Source organism: Humulus lupulus, chromosome 9, assembly GCF_963169125.1.
Source record: "Humulus lupulus chromosome 9, drHumLupu1.1, whole genome shotgun sequence".
Classification (NCBI taxonomy): Eukaryota; Viridiplantae; Streptophyta; class Magnoliopsida; order Rosales; family Cannabaceae; genus Humulus; species Humulus lupulus.
Window position 1 is genome coordinate 145,956,859 of NC_084801.1, and position 16,577 is coordinate 145,973,435.

The following is a 16,577-nucleotide window of genomic DNA, read 5'->3' on the forward strand; positions in this document are numbered from 1 at the left end:
GCCCGAAAATGTGGAAAATCCAAAATTTTTTCGGGCGGGTTCGGTATCCATTTTCTACAACGGAAACCCGCAAAACTCGAACCTGATACACCTAAAACCCAAAAATTCGACGTGTATGCACACCTACCTACCTGGCACAATGGAACAAAAGTTTCTATTCCTTGTGGTAATGTTCAAATTTGTACACTCATGCCACATCCAAATTTTATGGTGCTATCCTTGTAGCTTGTTACATAAATAAAAGACTCGAGGAAGTATTATTTTTTTCTAGTTTACTGTACTTGATTGTTCTGGCTCAAGTGTGTCAGGAGGTTTTTTTAATGATTTTTTGTTTCAATATTACCTAAACAATCAATCTATAGATATCCCTACTTTCTACTAAATGAATCCATGCATCGCTTGACAATCATGGATAGCTTGTTACAAAACATTTAAAGTAACCATCATAGTAAAGAATATGCTATGTTTAATTTAGAGTGTCTAAAATTATTTATTAAATTATAATAAATTGAATTCAAATTTAAATTTAACCACTATAGAATATGATTTAATAAACTCGTCAATACATTATAAAATTCGGATGGTTATAAATTATTGGAAACTTAAGTACATCAAACCAAGTCCAAAGTACGTTAAATCTTAATCTAAGTTCATAAAACAAAACATGCAATACATAACGAGATCATGCATTCTATTTTTTTTTTTTACAAAAAGAGCCTAAGCTCATAATCTCGTTAAACAGTAACAATTAAGTTCTTAAAAAAACAACATCAACAATGGCTTAATGAGCAAAATGAACCCAAAATGCCACACTCACTTCTTTTATTTTATTACTTGTTTTTCAAGTCCTGCTAAGGACACACCAAATTTTTACTTCAAATAATAATAATGCAGTTGCAACTAATCTTCACTAGGCTAATGATGTTTCTCAGTCTCTCTCACAATCATTTGATATTGATTTGTCTAAGAGAGTAGCCAATGTAAGTAAGATCACCTTCGATAAAAATGAGGCGAAATTCGATTTCCCTTTCACCTTGTGTGCTTTCTGATGGCACGATAAAATTTTACATTAACTTCACCATAGAGTGATATTTTAGCATTTCAACTGCTTTCTTGTTGGAGTGCCTTTGACAGAAAGACTTAATCCTCTCCAAAGCTTCTTTGAGCAAGGATGGATTAGTGGCGAAGGTGATCCGAATCCAATTTCTCAACCCTACAACAATGCCTACAGAAGTGAGGCAAAAGTAAATCCCAGTTGGATTATTTCGAACCAATTTACAAAACACAGGATCCAAAAAGCGTATTTTAAAAAAAAAAGACTAAACAAGTATTTAGTAAAAAACAGAAGATACATAATGATATTATCCCTTGTACAAAATGATAAAAAAATATTGAAGAAATATCTTCAAATTGTTCTTGAGTGTGATACTAGTGCTAGGCTTAAAATATGAGAGGCAAGAGTTTATTTGCTAGATCGGAATAAAAGGTATGAACATTATGAATCTAAATGAGTTTGCAGTAATTATCACCAGAAGAAAGATAAAGTACATCAAATGAAGGAAAGTAAGTTTAAGAAAATGATAGGCTTGAGATAAGATTCATGTATGCTAGGACAGGAAGACAGAGAGGTGAGAGTCAAGTTTAGTGCAGTAGCTGCTGTTTGGGGTAAGGAGGGGTAATTTTGTATTTTTTGCGTTAGTTGTTTTTGGCTGATATAAAGTACGTGCAGTGAGAGAGAGGGGTATGCTTGGACTTGAGAATAGTCTCTTGCATCAGGAGGGTCCCAAGCTCTCGAAATCCTGTGGAGACTGTACTTTGTGATTTTGCCCATTTCATTTTTCAATAACATTTCTCTTCAATTTTAGCTTTGGTTCCTTGTGTGTATCCTATTCTATTGGATTAAATATGTTGCAGATAGTCCGAGCATATCAAGTGGTATCAGAGCCTTTGATTCGTGGATGCCAGTGACGCGTATGGAGTCTCGCGTCGATTCCGTCAAGGGTGATGTCGGCGTGCTGAAGGAGACTGTTCAGTCGCACACCCATGATTTAGCTGTCATTACAGAGAAGTTGGTTCTGGTTCTTCAAGGTCAGGCCTTCATTGCATCTGAATTGGCCAACCGTGGGCTGGGTGCGGGCTATTGGGTGCTGAAGAGGCACCGCCGCTGTCTAGTTCTGTGACCAGCGACAGTGGTGGTGGTAGTGGCTCGCGTGAGGGGGCAGAGGGTCATCGCCATGAGTTTCGAGCACGTAAGATTGAGCTACCCATCTACTCTGGGGTGGATTCAGATTAGTGGACCTATCGAGCTAATCGATATTTTGGGTTACAGAGGTTGTCAGCGGCGAAGCAGCTGGAAGCCGCCGTGCTATGTTTGGAGGGGGTAGCCCTTTCTTGGTATCGCTGGGAGAATCTCCGTCACCTGATCACCTCGTGGGAGGAATTGAAAGTGTTGATCGATTCTTTAGCCTCCATCAGGTCTCGTCCGTGCAGGACTACCGCTGACAGTTTGAGCAGCTTGCTTCCTCATTGGGGTTTGTTTCTGATTCGATTTTGGAGTCTACTTTTGTCAAGGGGTTGAAGATGGAGATCCAAGGGCCCCTTCGTATTTTAGAGCTAGCCGGGCTCGTGAAGACGTTGGAACTTTCCGAGGCTATTGAAGCCAACCAAGCCTTGGTACGGACCCATCGTGTTGGGCCGCCCAAGTCAATCCCAACTCGGCCTTTGGGCACTTTGCACGTCCTTGGGCCCAAGGGCACTTTTTCGTCAACCTCGTCGAAATTGTCTTCCCTCACTAGTCCCTCGGCTTCGTTTTGACGACTTAACGAATCTGAGATTAAGGAAAAAAAATCTCACGAGGTGTGCTTCAAGTGTGATGGAAACTGGTACCATGGCCATGAATGCAAGTTTCCTGAGCTCCAAATTATCCTCATTCAAGATGAGGAGTCTGATGAGTGTGAAGAAGATCCCCTCGACACCTCTTTGGGTTTTCCACCGCCGACCACCGCTGAAGCACAGTTGGTGGAGATGTCTCTAAATTCGGTCGTGGGCTTAACTTCCCCTAAGACTATGAAGTAAATGGGCAGTATCCATGGGGCCGATGTGGTGGTTCTTATTGACAGCGGAGCCACCCACAATTTTATCACTTCGAAGCTAGTTACCAAGCTCTCCCTACCGATTTCTTCCATTGCGGCATATGGGGTGCAGATGGGCAGCGGCCAGGCGGTTCACAGAGAGGGTATTTGTCAAGTCGTCCCCCTCGCTTTGCAAGAACTATAAATCATGGACGATTTCCTGCCCTTACCACTCAGCAGTACCAACGTAATCTTGGGCATTCAGTGATTGGCGATGTTGGGCAGCACCTATCATCATTGGAAGGATCATGTAATGAAACTCAACATCAGTGGCAAGGCCGTGACTCTTCATGGCGATCTCACGTTGCATAAGACTCGGGTTTCTCTCAAGTTGATGATGACGACTCTTCAACAGGAGCGTCAGGGAGTATGGGTGGAGTTGGGATGTGCTACGGTGGCTACTGAGACTCTAGCCGTGCCAGATTATGAGGCAGGGATTCTCCGATAGTTTTAGTCGGTATTCGAGGTTCCTACGTCATTGCCACCTATCTGCAGCCATGACCATGCTATTTCATTACGCGAGGGTGCTGCCCCTGGTGAGTGTTCATCCTTACCGTCATGCTTCGATTTAGAAGAATGAAATTGAATGCTTATTGGGGGAAATGTTGGCAACCGACATCATTCAAACAAGCACCAGCTCTTTTTCTATTCCGATTCTTTTGGTAAAGAAGAAAGATGGCAGTTGGCGATTCTGTGTTGACTACCGCGCACTCAATCGGGAAACAGTGGTCGACAAGTTTCCCATCCCGGTCATCCATGAGTTACTTGAAGAACTGCATGGGGCCCAAGTGTTTTCGAAGCTTGATTTGTGATCGGGATACCACCAGATTCGTGTCCGAGTAGCAGACGTGCACAAGACAGCATTTCTCACTCACGAGAGGCATTACAAGTTCTTAGTGATGCCATTCAGCCTCACTAATGCGCTAGCCACTTTTCAGACGCTTATGAATGAAGTCTTCAAGCCTTATCTCCGTCAGTTTGTGTTAGTTTTCTTTGATGACATCTTAGTCTATAGTCCCGATGAGGCCTCACATGAGCAACATTTGGCTATGGTGTTGCTCACCCTTTCTACTCAACAGTTGTATGCCAATTTGAAGAAATGTTGCTTTGCTCAGCGCAAGTTGGAGTACTTGGGGCATATTATTTCGAGAGAGGGGGTGGCAGTAGACGCTTCTAAGATCTAAGCTATGGTGGATTGGCCATTACTGACAACACTCAAGGATCTTAGGAGTTTTTTGGGACTCACAGGCTATTACAGGAAGTTTGTGGCTGGTTATGGGGCCATTGCTCAACCTCTTACTGACCAACTCAAGAAGGACCAGTTTGGATGGACGGAGACAACCACACATGCCTTCACCACCCTTAAACAAGCCATGATTAGAGTTCATGTTCTTGGCCTTCCAGATTTCTCCAAGGTCTTTGTTGTGGAGACGGATGCCTCGGGTTATGGTATTGGCACCGTCTTGATGCAGGAGGGGCGACCTCTTGCATATTTCAGCCAAGTGTTGAAGCCTTTGGCCCAGCTGAAGTCCATATGTGAGAAGGAACTCATGGCTATAGTTCTCGCCATTCTCAAAGTAGCGGCCTTACTTATTGGGGAGGCATTTCGTTGTGTTCATAATGGTTTGAAGTTCTTGTTGGAGCAAAGGTTGGTGATTCCTGAGAATCAGAAGTGGTTGGTCAAGCTTTTGGGGTATGATTTTGAGATTCAGTATAGACCAGGGAAAGGTAATCAGGGAGTTGATGCTTTATCTCGAGTAGGGGTAGTTGAGTGTTCTGGGCTTACATCGACCACTTGGTTAGATTGGGATACCGTTGACAGGGGGGTGCAACAAGATACATTCCTCTCTCGCATTATCGCCGATTTGGATGCAGGCAAGGAGGTGGTCGAATTTGCTATTGATCACAGGCGAATGGTGTATCATGGCAGATTGGTTTTGGCGGCCAATTCATCTCTCATTCCTCATTTTTTGAAGGACTATCACTATTCACCCATTGGGGGGCACTTGGGCAAGTCTCACACCTACCAAAGCTTGCGAGGGGATGTGTTTTGGACAGGTATGAAGCCTATGGTAAGTGAGTTTGTTCAGCAGTGTGATGTGTGCCAACGCAATAAGCACATGTCCATGTCACCAGCAGGTCTAGTGCAACCCCTGGCATTACCTGCGAAATTTTGGGAGGATTTGACTATGGATTTCATTGAGGGGTTATCGAAGTCCGACGGGGTGGATACGATCTTGGTTGTGGTGGACAGGCTGAGTAAGTACAGCCATTTCATTCCTCTCAAGCACCCTTTCAATGCTCGGATAGTGGCTGAGGAAAAGCCTTCAACAAGTGGTCAAGTTACATGGCATACCGTGATCTATAGTTTCTGATCGTGACCGAGTGTTTCTGAGTCATTTTTGGGCTGAACTCTTTCGTCTGCAAAGCACGGAATTGCATCATAGTACCGCTTACCACCCATAAACAGAGGTGGTCAACTGCTGCCTTGAGATGTATCTTCATTGTTTTGCCTTAGATCGACCGCAGGTGTGGGCCAAATGGTTGGCATGGGTTGAATATTGGTACAACACTTCTTTTCATTCGTCCTTGGGTTGGACTCCCTTCAGGGTGCTTTATGGGCACGATCCTCCACCTTTGATCCGACATTTTGTTGGGTCTACTTCAGTGGTGGCCGTGGACCAAATGTTGGAAGAACAGGATTCCTTCTTAGAGGACTTGAAGATGAATTTGTTGCGCGCCCAGCAGCGCATGAAGGCCACTGCAGATTCCACATGCCACCATGTTGAGTTTCAAGAAGGCGACTAGGTTTTTGTCAAACTTCGACCTTACCGTTAGAAGACATTGGCCATTCGCAAGAATGAAAAACTGGCAGCGAGGTACTATGGCCCATTCAAAGTGCTGCGCCGCATATGCGTTGTGGCCTACCATTTAGACTTGCCTTCTTCCGTCACTGTGCATCCCGTGTTCCATGTGTCACAGCTGCACACAACGGTGGGACCGTTCATTCATCTTCGACCTTGCCTCCCACTTTGACTACGGACCTCGAGTTGATCGTGGAACCTGCAGAAGTATTGAATGTGCGCCGCCACACTACTGAATCTGGACAACAGGTCGAGGTTCTGATTAAATGGAAAAATCTGTCCTTGTTTGAAGCTTCTTGGGAACACTTTGAGACCACACAATTTCCCTCTTTTGACCTTGAGGACAAGGTTAAAGAATTTGGGGGCGGGGGGGGGGGGGGGGGGGGGTAATGATAGGCTTGAGATAAGATTCACGTATGTTAGGAGAGGAAGACAGAGAGGTGAGAGTCAAGTTTAGTGCAGTAGCTGCTATTTGGGGTGAGGAGGGGTAATTTTGTATTTTCCGAGTTAGTTGTTTTTGGCTGATATAGAGTACGTGTAGTGAGAGAGAGGGGTATGCTTGAATTTGAGAATAGTCTCTTGCATCAGGAGGGTCCCGGGCTCTCGAAATCCTGTGGAGACTGTACTTTGTGATTTTGCCCATTTCCTTTTTCAATAACATCTCTCTCCAATTTCAGCTCAGTTTCCTTGTGTGTATTCTGTTCTATTGGATTAAAATACATTGCAGATAGTCCGAGCATATAAAAAAACCATTGAAAGTTTCTGGATAGAGAAAATAAAATAATACTCGCTAGGATTCGAGAATGAACATAGACTTATAAAGCAAGAGTTAATTTCTCACCTGGTAGAATGATCACAGATTCTTCTCTGGCCATCTTTAAACAAAAATCAATATCATTATCGATATCCTTCAGTAGTGAAAGATTCAATTTTATTAGCTTGGCAGTAGTTAAGTATTACTAAGTGACACCAATTAAACAAAATCTAAGAATTAAATAGATGAAGAGAGAGGATTTGCCATTTTCTCACCATAACAGCCATGGATCCCTCTGGTCTTTGTGGGCAACTAAGGCAAGGGATCTCCTTTATCCTTAGCCAACATTCATCTGAGTTTTTCTTCAGTAAATCAACTGTTTTCTAATAGAAAACATCTTCAGTCAGCTCAAAGATTTGAGGAACTGCAGCCTAAAATAGAAGAATAATTAATTGATTTAGTAATAATAATGAAGAATCATATTACAATTGTGTTAGAAAGTTATATAATTTATATAATTTGAACAGGTATTAAGATGCAGAAGGTTTGGTATAGTGAATTGATATTTCTATCACAAAATTGAGGCCATGCTTACCAACTAAAAAAAACAATAGGAATTGAAAAGATTTCTGTAAGTTACCATGAAAAAATAGAAAGGTAGGTTGTTTCCTTAGAAATAGGAATTGGTTGTTGTTAGTTCCTATTTTTATGGCTTTTATATTTCAGATCTGTTAGGGATGTAATCTATAAATATACTGATTGGAACATTAATAAAGATACAGATAATTATTCTCCTAAACTACATGGTATTAGAGCCAAATAAACCCTAGACTGCCGACTACCCTAGAACCCTAGAAAACCCTAGATCGACTAAAGCTTCTTTCTTCAATGGATGATATAGCTGAAGATTCTACCAGAGAAAACCCAAGTACTACCCCAACCCAGAAAAATACCTTCACACCTATTCAACAGACTGTTGCCATAGATGCTGTTCATTCATCTATGCAAATTACTGTGCATAGATTGAATGGACAAAATTATTTAGAATGGTCACAATCTGTCAAGCTTGCTGTTGATGGCCGAGGGAAGCTTGGATTTCTCACTGGAGAGAAGAAGCTGCAGATGGATGATGCTGGTTATGGGGTGTGGAGATCAGAAAACTCACTGGTCACGGCATGTCTACTCAATTCTATGGGTGCTTCGATTGCAAAGCCTCACGTGTTTGTGACTACAACAAAAGAGGTATGGGACTTAGTGCGTGATACTTATTCTAATTTAGAGAATTATTCTCAAATATTTGAGCTAAAGGCTTGGCTATGGCAATCCAAGCAAGGACAACGTAATGTCACAAGCTATTATAATGAGATGGTGGCTTGGTGGCAAGAATTGGACCAATACAATGATGATGTTTGGGAAAGTCAAGCTGATTTGCTCCAACACAAGAAGCGTGAAGAAAGTGACCGTGTATACATGCTCCTTGCTGGAATTAACTAAAATATGGATGAGGTAAAAGGGAGGATTCTTGGCCGCAGACCATTACCATCAATCAGAGAGGTTTTCTCTGAAATACGGGTGGAGGAGAGTCGCCGAAAAGTCATGTCCAGCAATGAATCATCATCTGTATCAGGTAACGAAGTTTCAGCTTTATTTGTTAAAGAAGTAGAGACTAATAATGATAAGAAAAAGAAGCCATGGTGTGAATTTTGCAGGCATTGGCACACACAGGATACTTGCTGGAAAATACATGGAAAACCGCCTGGAGGAAAGCCCACTCGACCTGGAGTACTGCAATCCGTGGCTGATTCTGCTTCAGAACTGAGTGTCAACTCAGGGCAGTCTCCATTCACCAAGGAACAAGTTGAGCAACTGTTGAATCTGTTATATTCTAAATCTAAACCTTCATTCCCTTGTTCAGCATGGTAATCCTAGTCTCTTATCTTTTTCTCTTTTTTTGTATTCAATCTAAAACCTCTTGGATCATTGATTCAGGAGCATCTGATCACATGACTAGCTGTTCTAGTTTTTTCTTCTCATATAAACCTTGTGCAGGAAATAATAAAATTCGTATAGCAGATGGTTTGTTTTATGCTATTGCTGGTGTAGGAGATGTAAAACTCTCTGATACACTAACTTTGTCTAATGTTCTTCACGTTCCTAAACTGTCTTGCAATCTCATCTCTATTAGTAAACTAACATCTACACTAAATTGCACTGCAATTTTTTTTTCTTCTCATTGTGTCTTTCAGAATCCGGTCTTGGAGACGATGATTGGCAGTGCTAGGGAGTGTGGTGGCATTTACATTCTAAAAGAGGGAACACTAGTGAATAAAGAGACTCAACAAAGTTCTTGTCTTCAAGTTGCATCTGATTTCCAAGAAGATGAGATTTATTTATGGCACTTTAGATTGGGACATGCAAATTTTCATTATTTAAACCATTTGTTTCTTGTTTTGTTTAAAAATAAAAATCCCTCTTCTTTTCAATGTGAAATCTGTGTTTTATCTAAGCATCATAGGACTACTTATTCTCCACGTGTGTATTATTATATTTTAATATAATGTTTGATTGATTAAATAAGTGTTACAAAAAGTGATTATTTAATCTAGTGGGGGAATGTTATATTATTTCATATAATATAATATTAGATTAAATAATGTGACAAAATGTGATTTGTCACACCTTGTAACATATTATTGAGAGTCACAAAATTGGACTAATGTGTGTGCCCAAATGTGACATATTTTGGAGTTACAAAATCAGTTACAAATTTGTAAATCCCAAATATTACCCAATAATGTGTATATTATATGTTACACATTTGAGATTGGGTTTCATAAAGTCATGATGATATATGACTATTGGAGACATGTTTTTAACTCCCAATAGGTGTTTGGAGGTTACAAAATCATGTGGGAAAGGATTTGGGACGTTTTGGAAAAATGACTTTTTTGTGCTGAAAATGGCCTGTGGCCGCGGCCATTGACTTTCAGTGGCCGTGGCCTGGGGGACAGAAGCTAGTGGCTGCGGCCACTGAAAAGTCGTGGCCGCGGCCAGTGAGGCTGACAGCCTATGTGAATTTTCATTTTTTTCCAAATTGAACGGTTCTAACATCCCAAATAACTCCCAAATCTCCATTTTAATTCCATAAACATCCAATTAAACATTGGTAATAGCCATGAGGGTTGGTGGAATTTGAAATTCAAAGGGGTATCTCAAACTCTATAAATAGGAGCCTAATGCTCACTTGTAAGATACACCATTTTCCATCCACAAAGCACTTGGCTGGAAAATACACCAAAAGGCTAGATAATTCCAGAGAGCTATTTCCTAGAGAGATCCCTTAGTGCTTAGAGAATAGGGGGAAATAAGCTTTTGGACAAAGGTCTTGAACCTTGTTCAAGTTGGTGATCCTCACTACTCTACACTTTGGTTGTGTGAGAGTTTGTTTGTGTTTTCATTCTTTTGATCTTGTTGATCTTATTTACTTGTATTGTTATAGTATTGAGTTTGTAATCTTCTTCTTCTACATCTTTCTATTTACTTGTATTTTGAGCAATTGAGTTGTAATATTTATTTAATCAATATTATATTGTCCATTGTATTTTGCATAGAGTTGTATTTGGTTTTTTCCATAATTCCATTGAGCAATAATATATATTCTCTAACATGTATACACCTTCACAACCATTTTCTCTTGTGCATAGTGACTTGCGGGGGCCATCAAGGGTCTCTACATGTAATGGTCAACGCTGGTTTATGACTCTTATTGATGATCACACTAGGGTGAGTTGGGTTTACATGCTGAAAGAGAAATCTGAAGTAGAAAGTGTTTTCAAAATTTTTTATAACATGATTCAAAGTTAATTTCAAACGAGTATAAAGATTTTACGAAGTGATAATGGGCGAGAATATTTTGCACAAGTTTTAGGTACATTTTTTTGCTGAAAAAGGGATTGTTCAACAAAGTTTATGTAACAACACTCCTCAATAAAATGGCATTGCTGAAAAAAAAACTAGGCACCTTCTTGAGATAAGTCGTGCTTTACTTTTTTCAAATAATGTACCCAAATATCTTTGGGGGATTCTATCTTACATGTTATCTATTTGATCAATAGAATTCCTTCTAAACTTTTAAACTTCAAAACGCCTATTTCTGCACTTCAAAAATGTTTTCCAAACTTTCGTTTATTTTATGAAATGTCTATAAAAATATTTGGTTGCACTGTTTTTATTAGGAATCTGAATAGGGCTGCTAGTAAACTTGAACCCAAAGCGACAAAGTGTATTTTCATTGGTATTGCTCCCAACCAAAAAGGATACAAGTGTTTTGATCCAATTCTAAAAAAAAATCTTTATCACTATGGATGTTAAATTTTTTGAAAATATTCCATTTTTTAATCCTAATCTTTAGGGGGAGAATAAAGGAAAAAAATAAAGATTTGGATTTTAAAATTACCAGTAATAGATTTAATCCACACAATAATCTCAGGAATATTGCAAGTTATTTTTGTGATCCTTCATCAGACCTAGATTTTCTAGGATATGACTTGGGGCACGAAAATATAAGGCAAGTTGGAGAGGTTCATGAGCATGAAAATCAGCAAGAAAATGAGCAGGGAAATCTCATAAATGTTGAGAATATTGAAAATATTGAAAGTGCTGAAAATATTGTGCCACATGATAATTCTCAGCAACTTGATGAACAAGGGTGCAACTTGAACATAGGTAAATTGTAACGACCCAAATTTGCTAATAGGGCTTAGGGCCTTCATTAGCGTGTCTGGAGGGCAATAAATGATTTAATATGTTAATATGTGAATTTATGTGAGTATGTGATAGAGATGCATGTTTAGTTGAGTTAAATGTGCATGTGGGCCCCGTTTGGATATTAGGGGTATGTTTGTGATTTTAGCCTGTTGAGGGTGTAAATGTGATAAATATGATATGCATGTGATATATTTATGGGTAGCATAATCCGAGATAGTCCTGGGGAGCGGTTAGCCAGAAAGTCACAACGGGGTTGAGAATCCGACTCAGGGCGAGTTGATGGGTATTTTGGGTGTTAGATGTATTATGGGGTTATCGGGTTATGGAAATAAATATTTGGAGATATATTTGAGGATAGAATGTCTAGGAGGGAATATTGGGGAAATTTACCATTTTGCCCTCGGAGACGTTTTGGTACCCCGAGCCTTGAGGTAACCCTATAGATTTAAGTTAAATAAAACAAAATAAAGGAACTGTTGGGAAACTTGGAGAAACCGACCTTAGACTCTATCATACTCTCTCTTTACTCTCAAAGCTGCACTAAGGGGGAAATCTTGAGGAAGAGAGCTAGGAAATTCAGAGTTTCAAGCTGGGGCTTTGGAGAATTGTAGCTTGGAATCTAGAGGATTGGCTCAGAAGTATAATCTAGGAAAGTTAATTTCCTAATATGTTGAATTGTGTCAAGTTATCAGCTGGTTTTAAGGTTGAAGATCTGAGTTTGCATGTTAGCTAAGTTTGAAATTTGTTCTTGAATGCTTGGCTGAGTTTGGGGCTGGACTTTGTTGGGTTTTGATGCTAATACTGTGTTAGAATCTTTGTGGTGGTAATATGGAATTGCTAGTTTGGTTTTGGGTGAATTGGTTTGAGGAAAATGCAGGAAGAGATGAAGATTTCTGGGTTTGGAGGTGAGGGCCACGGCCCTAGGAGGGGCATGCCGCGGCCCGTGTGCGTGCGCGACCATGGTGTTTGATGCGCGTCGCAGCCCATGCGTGCTTCAGAGAGGTGCTAGCCTCTGTTTCGAGGCTAGCCGCGACTCTTAGTGCCAATTTGTGCTTCTAACTGCGTTTAGACTTGGGAACTCAAAGGTTAAGGCTCGGGATGGATTCTATCACCCGGATTGATAGAATTCAAGGTCTCGGAGATTAGAGATATGGCTCAAAGTTATTTAATGGATTAGAACGTGATGGGTGAATATTATTAATGTGTTGTGACTAGGGTTTCGGCGAGGCTCAAGTTAGAGGATTATGATCGGGATATCGGTGCTTGGAGAGCTCGTGACGCAGGTAAGAAAACCCCTGTTCCCATAGAGCTTGTATGCAGGGCTGAGCCCCAATATGTTTGAATTGCAGGGCGTAGCCCTTTGATTGAATTTGTCAGTGTTTAGTATATGTTTATTATGCTTTGAATGCGATTATGTGAATGTTCGGCAAGAGCCGGGAACGGCGCAGGCCGAGGTCGGCAGGGGCCGGGAACGAAAAAGGGCTGGGAACGGCGTTGGGCACATTGAGTGCAAGGCTGAGTACGGCAAGGGGCCGAGAGCAGTGTTGAGCACGTGGAGTGCGAGTTGCTAGGGCGAGACCCTAAAGGATACTTGGGATATCCTCACGGTGTGGACCGCAAACCTAGGGCCTGGTAAAGTGCCTGGAATGGCTTAGCCGTATGTGTTTAGCCTATTGATGGCTTGTTTATATGCTATGTGTTTGTTTTGCATATGTTATCTGCTTGTGGGTTTTCTTGCTGGGCTTCAGCTCACGGGTGCTCTGTGGTGGAGGTAAGGACAAGGAGAAAGTCAACCAACCATGAGTGTAGCTAGCATGAAGCGGTGTGTACATGTTTGGCCTGCCTGGCTGCCACAGCCAGTGGATTTTGGGAGATGATTGTAATTAAACCTAGATTTTTTTGTTTAGCCGACTTGGTTGTTCTTATATGTTGTAAATATTTCCAAACAGTGTTTTGGGATCCCAGTGTTAAACTTTTATGATTTTCAATGAAATAGAGTTATTTCTAAAGTTTCTACTCTGTTTATGATTTAATTACACTTTTGCTTTAAAAGCCTCGATTAGTGAGTGATTGCACGTTTTTAAACTCACTTAGTAATGACTCTAAGGTAGTAGGGCATTACAACTTGGTATCAGAGCGAGCCAAGGTTTAAGGTTCTGGAGATTGACGGAACATGTACGCTTGCTGTCAGTGACAAGCTCGACTCAGGGTTGGTTGGTATGATTGACTAATATGTATGAACATGTGCTTGAATGCCTTGTTTGCCTGCTTATTTCATATAGAGCATGATGAATGAGTTAACATATGCATGATGCCAGGGCATCGCCTGTTGTGTGTTATATGCTATCTGTTTGTTATGTGAGCTACTGTTTGTGGATGGCTGATGTGTTTGGGAGGTGGTTTTGGGTGTTGTTATCATGCCTGATGAGCGGCGTCGTTGGTTGCAGGCATATTTGATGAGATGCCTCGACAATCATCTAGACTCCGCGGCAGTAGGGCCGAGGATGACAACCAGGGTTAGGACCCTCCACCTGCCCCACAGAATTGGCAATAGATGTTTGCCGAGATGGAAGTGAGGCTGCAGCGAACAGAGGAAGAGCTGCGATAGTTGAGGCAACAGGCCTCACCTCAGGTCACTGGGTTGCCTGTTCAGCAGGTTGTGGCACCAGTGCCAGTTCAGTCTGCCATGGAGAATAAGTGGGAACCTTTGTATGAGAAGTTCAGGAAACATCATCCTCCCACCTTCGAGGGTGGACCAGACCCACTGCGGGCAGAGCAGTGGATGAATATGATTTCCTCAATTATGGATTTTATGAGGGTTCAGGGAAATGAGAGGGTAACTTGTGCTAGCTACATGTTTAGAGAGGATGCCCACATCTGGTGGGACGTGGTGGTTCAGAGAAGGAATGTAACAGTTATGACTTGGGAAGAGTTCAGAAACTTATTTAATGAGAAGTATTACAATGTGGCAGTTTGAGCTGCGAAGGTTGACGAGTTCATCAACCTGACTCAGAACCGATCGACAGTGACAGAGTATGCTTTGAGGTTTGACAGATTGGTGAAGTTTGCGCCAGACTTAGTGTCGACTGATGCGGCAAGAAGGGACAGGTTTGTGTGGGGGTTGAACGTTATGATCGCCTGCGATGTGAATATTACTTTGGATCCAGAGACTACTACTTATGCCCAGGTAGTGGACAAGGCCCTTACAACTGAGTGGGCCGAAGATCAGATCTGGAAGGAAAGCGCTGTTAGGCGCGATGCCAGGAGGACAATGCCTCCTTATCCAGTCGGGGTGGTGGTTCTAGTGAGAAAAAGAGGAAGGCCCCAGATTCCTTTGTTCCTCCCAGTTCAGATAGGAGGGCACGGGGTGCTTCTACTGGTCGTCAGGGTGGAAGTGACAACTGGAGGAGTTTCCCAGTGTGTCCATGGTGCAGACGACGACACCAGGGTGAGTGCAGGATCAGGGCCTGCTTTGTCTGTGGGAGTGCTAGTCATCTGAAGAAGGACTGCCCTTAAGTCAAGAAAGAGGAGCTGAAGCAGGGTGACAGCCTTACTCCTGCCAGGGTATTTACTTTGACACAGACTGAGGTGGAGGCTAGCCCCTTAGTTGTGACAGGTCAGATCTCTAGTGCTGGTTCTTTGTATACTACATTGTTTGATTCAGGGGCTACTCATTCATTTGTATCTGCTAGAGTGATAGACCAGCTTTGTAGACCTAGTGGTGTGTATGCTAAGGTATTTCAGACTTTGTTGCCAATAGGAGAACTGGTAGTCTCTAGGAAATGGATTAGAGCATTGCCAGTAGAGGTAGATGGTAGGGAATTGTCTATTGATTTGATTGAGCTAGAGATGGATGACTTTGATATGATTCTAGGGATGGATTGGTTATCGAAGTATGGGGCAACGATTGACTGCAAGCGAAGAATGGTGACTTTTGAACCGGAAGGGGAGGTACCCTTTGTATTTGTGGGGACAGTTAGTGGACCGCGAGTAACAATGATTTCAGCATTGAGGGCTAGAGACCTGATGCGGGAAGGTTGCATGGGATTCCTAGCGAGCGTTGTGGATACCTCTAAGGTGGTGTCGGTTGGACCGAGTGAGACTAGATTGGTGTGTGAGTTTCCGGATTTGTTTCCGGCAGATTTGCCAGGGTTGCCGCCACAGCGGGAGATTGACTTTGTTGTAGAGTTGGTACTAGGAGTGGAGCCAGTATCCGGGACACCTTACAGAATGGCTCCAACGGAGTTAAAGGAGTTACTTGATTTGGGGTTCATCAGACCGAGTTTCTCGCCATGGGGTGCTCCAATATTGTTCGTTAAGAAGAAGGATGGATCCCTTAGGATGTGTATTGATTATAAGGAGCTAAACAAGTTAACCATTAAGAACAAGTATCCACTGCCTAAGATCGACGATTTATTTGATTAGTTACAGGGAAGAACAGTATTTTCCAAGATAGATCTCCGGTCAGGTTACCATAAATTAAGGATTAAAGAGGAGGACATACCAAAGACTGCTTTTCGAACGAGGTATGGACACTATGAATTCCTGGTTATGTCCTTTGGATTAACCAATGTCCCAGCAACCTTTATGGACATGATGAATATGGTTTTCAGGGATTATCTGGATAAGTTTGTGATTGTGTTCATCGACGACATCCTAGTGTACTCTCAGTTGGAGGCAGAGCACGAGCAACATCTGCGGTTGGTTCTACAGTGGTTGAGGGAGCATAAGTTATATGCTAAGTTCAGTAAGTGTGAGTTTTAGTTACACAAGTTACATTTCTGGGCCATATTGTCAGTAAGGAGGGGATTTTGGTTTACTCGAGTAAGATTGAGGTAGTTAGAGATTGGCCTAGACCGAGCAATGTTCCTAAAGTGAGAAGCTTTTTGGGCTTAGCGGGGTACTATCGGCGGTTCGTTGAGGGGTTCTCCAGAATAGCTACGCCATTGACAAAACTGACAAAGAAGAAGACAAGGTATGTCTGGACGGACAAATGTGAGAACAGTTTCAAGGAGTTAAAGTGGCGATCGATCACCGCGCCAGTGTTAAGCTTGCCGACAG

The 16,577-nt window shown here is 41.9% G+C and overlaps 1 pseudogene; it reads right to left on the bottom strand.

Annotated features, from left to right (window-relative positions):
• Window positions 1-805: 805 nt before the first annotated feature.
• Window positions 806-16,577, bottom strand: part of LOC133800143 (probable aminotransferase TAT2) — a 123,068-nt pseudogene continuing 107,296 nt past the window's right edge.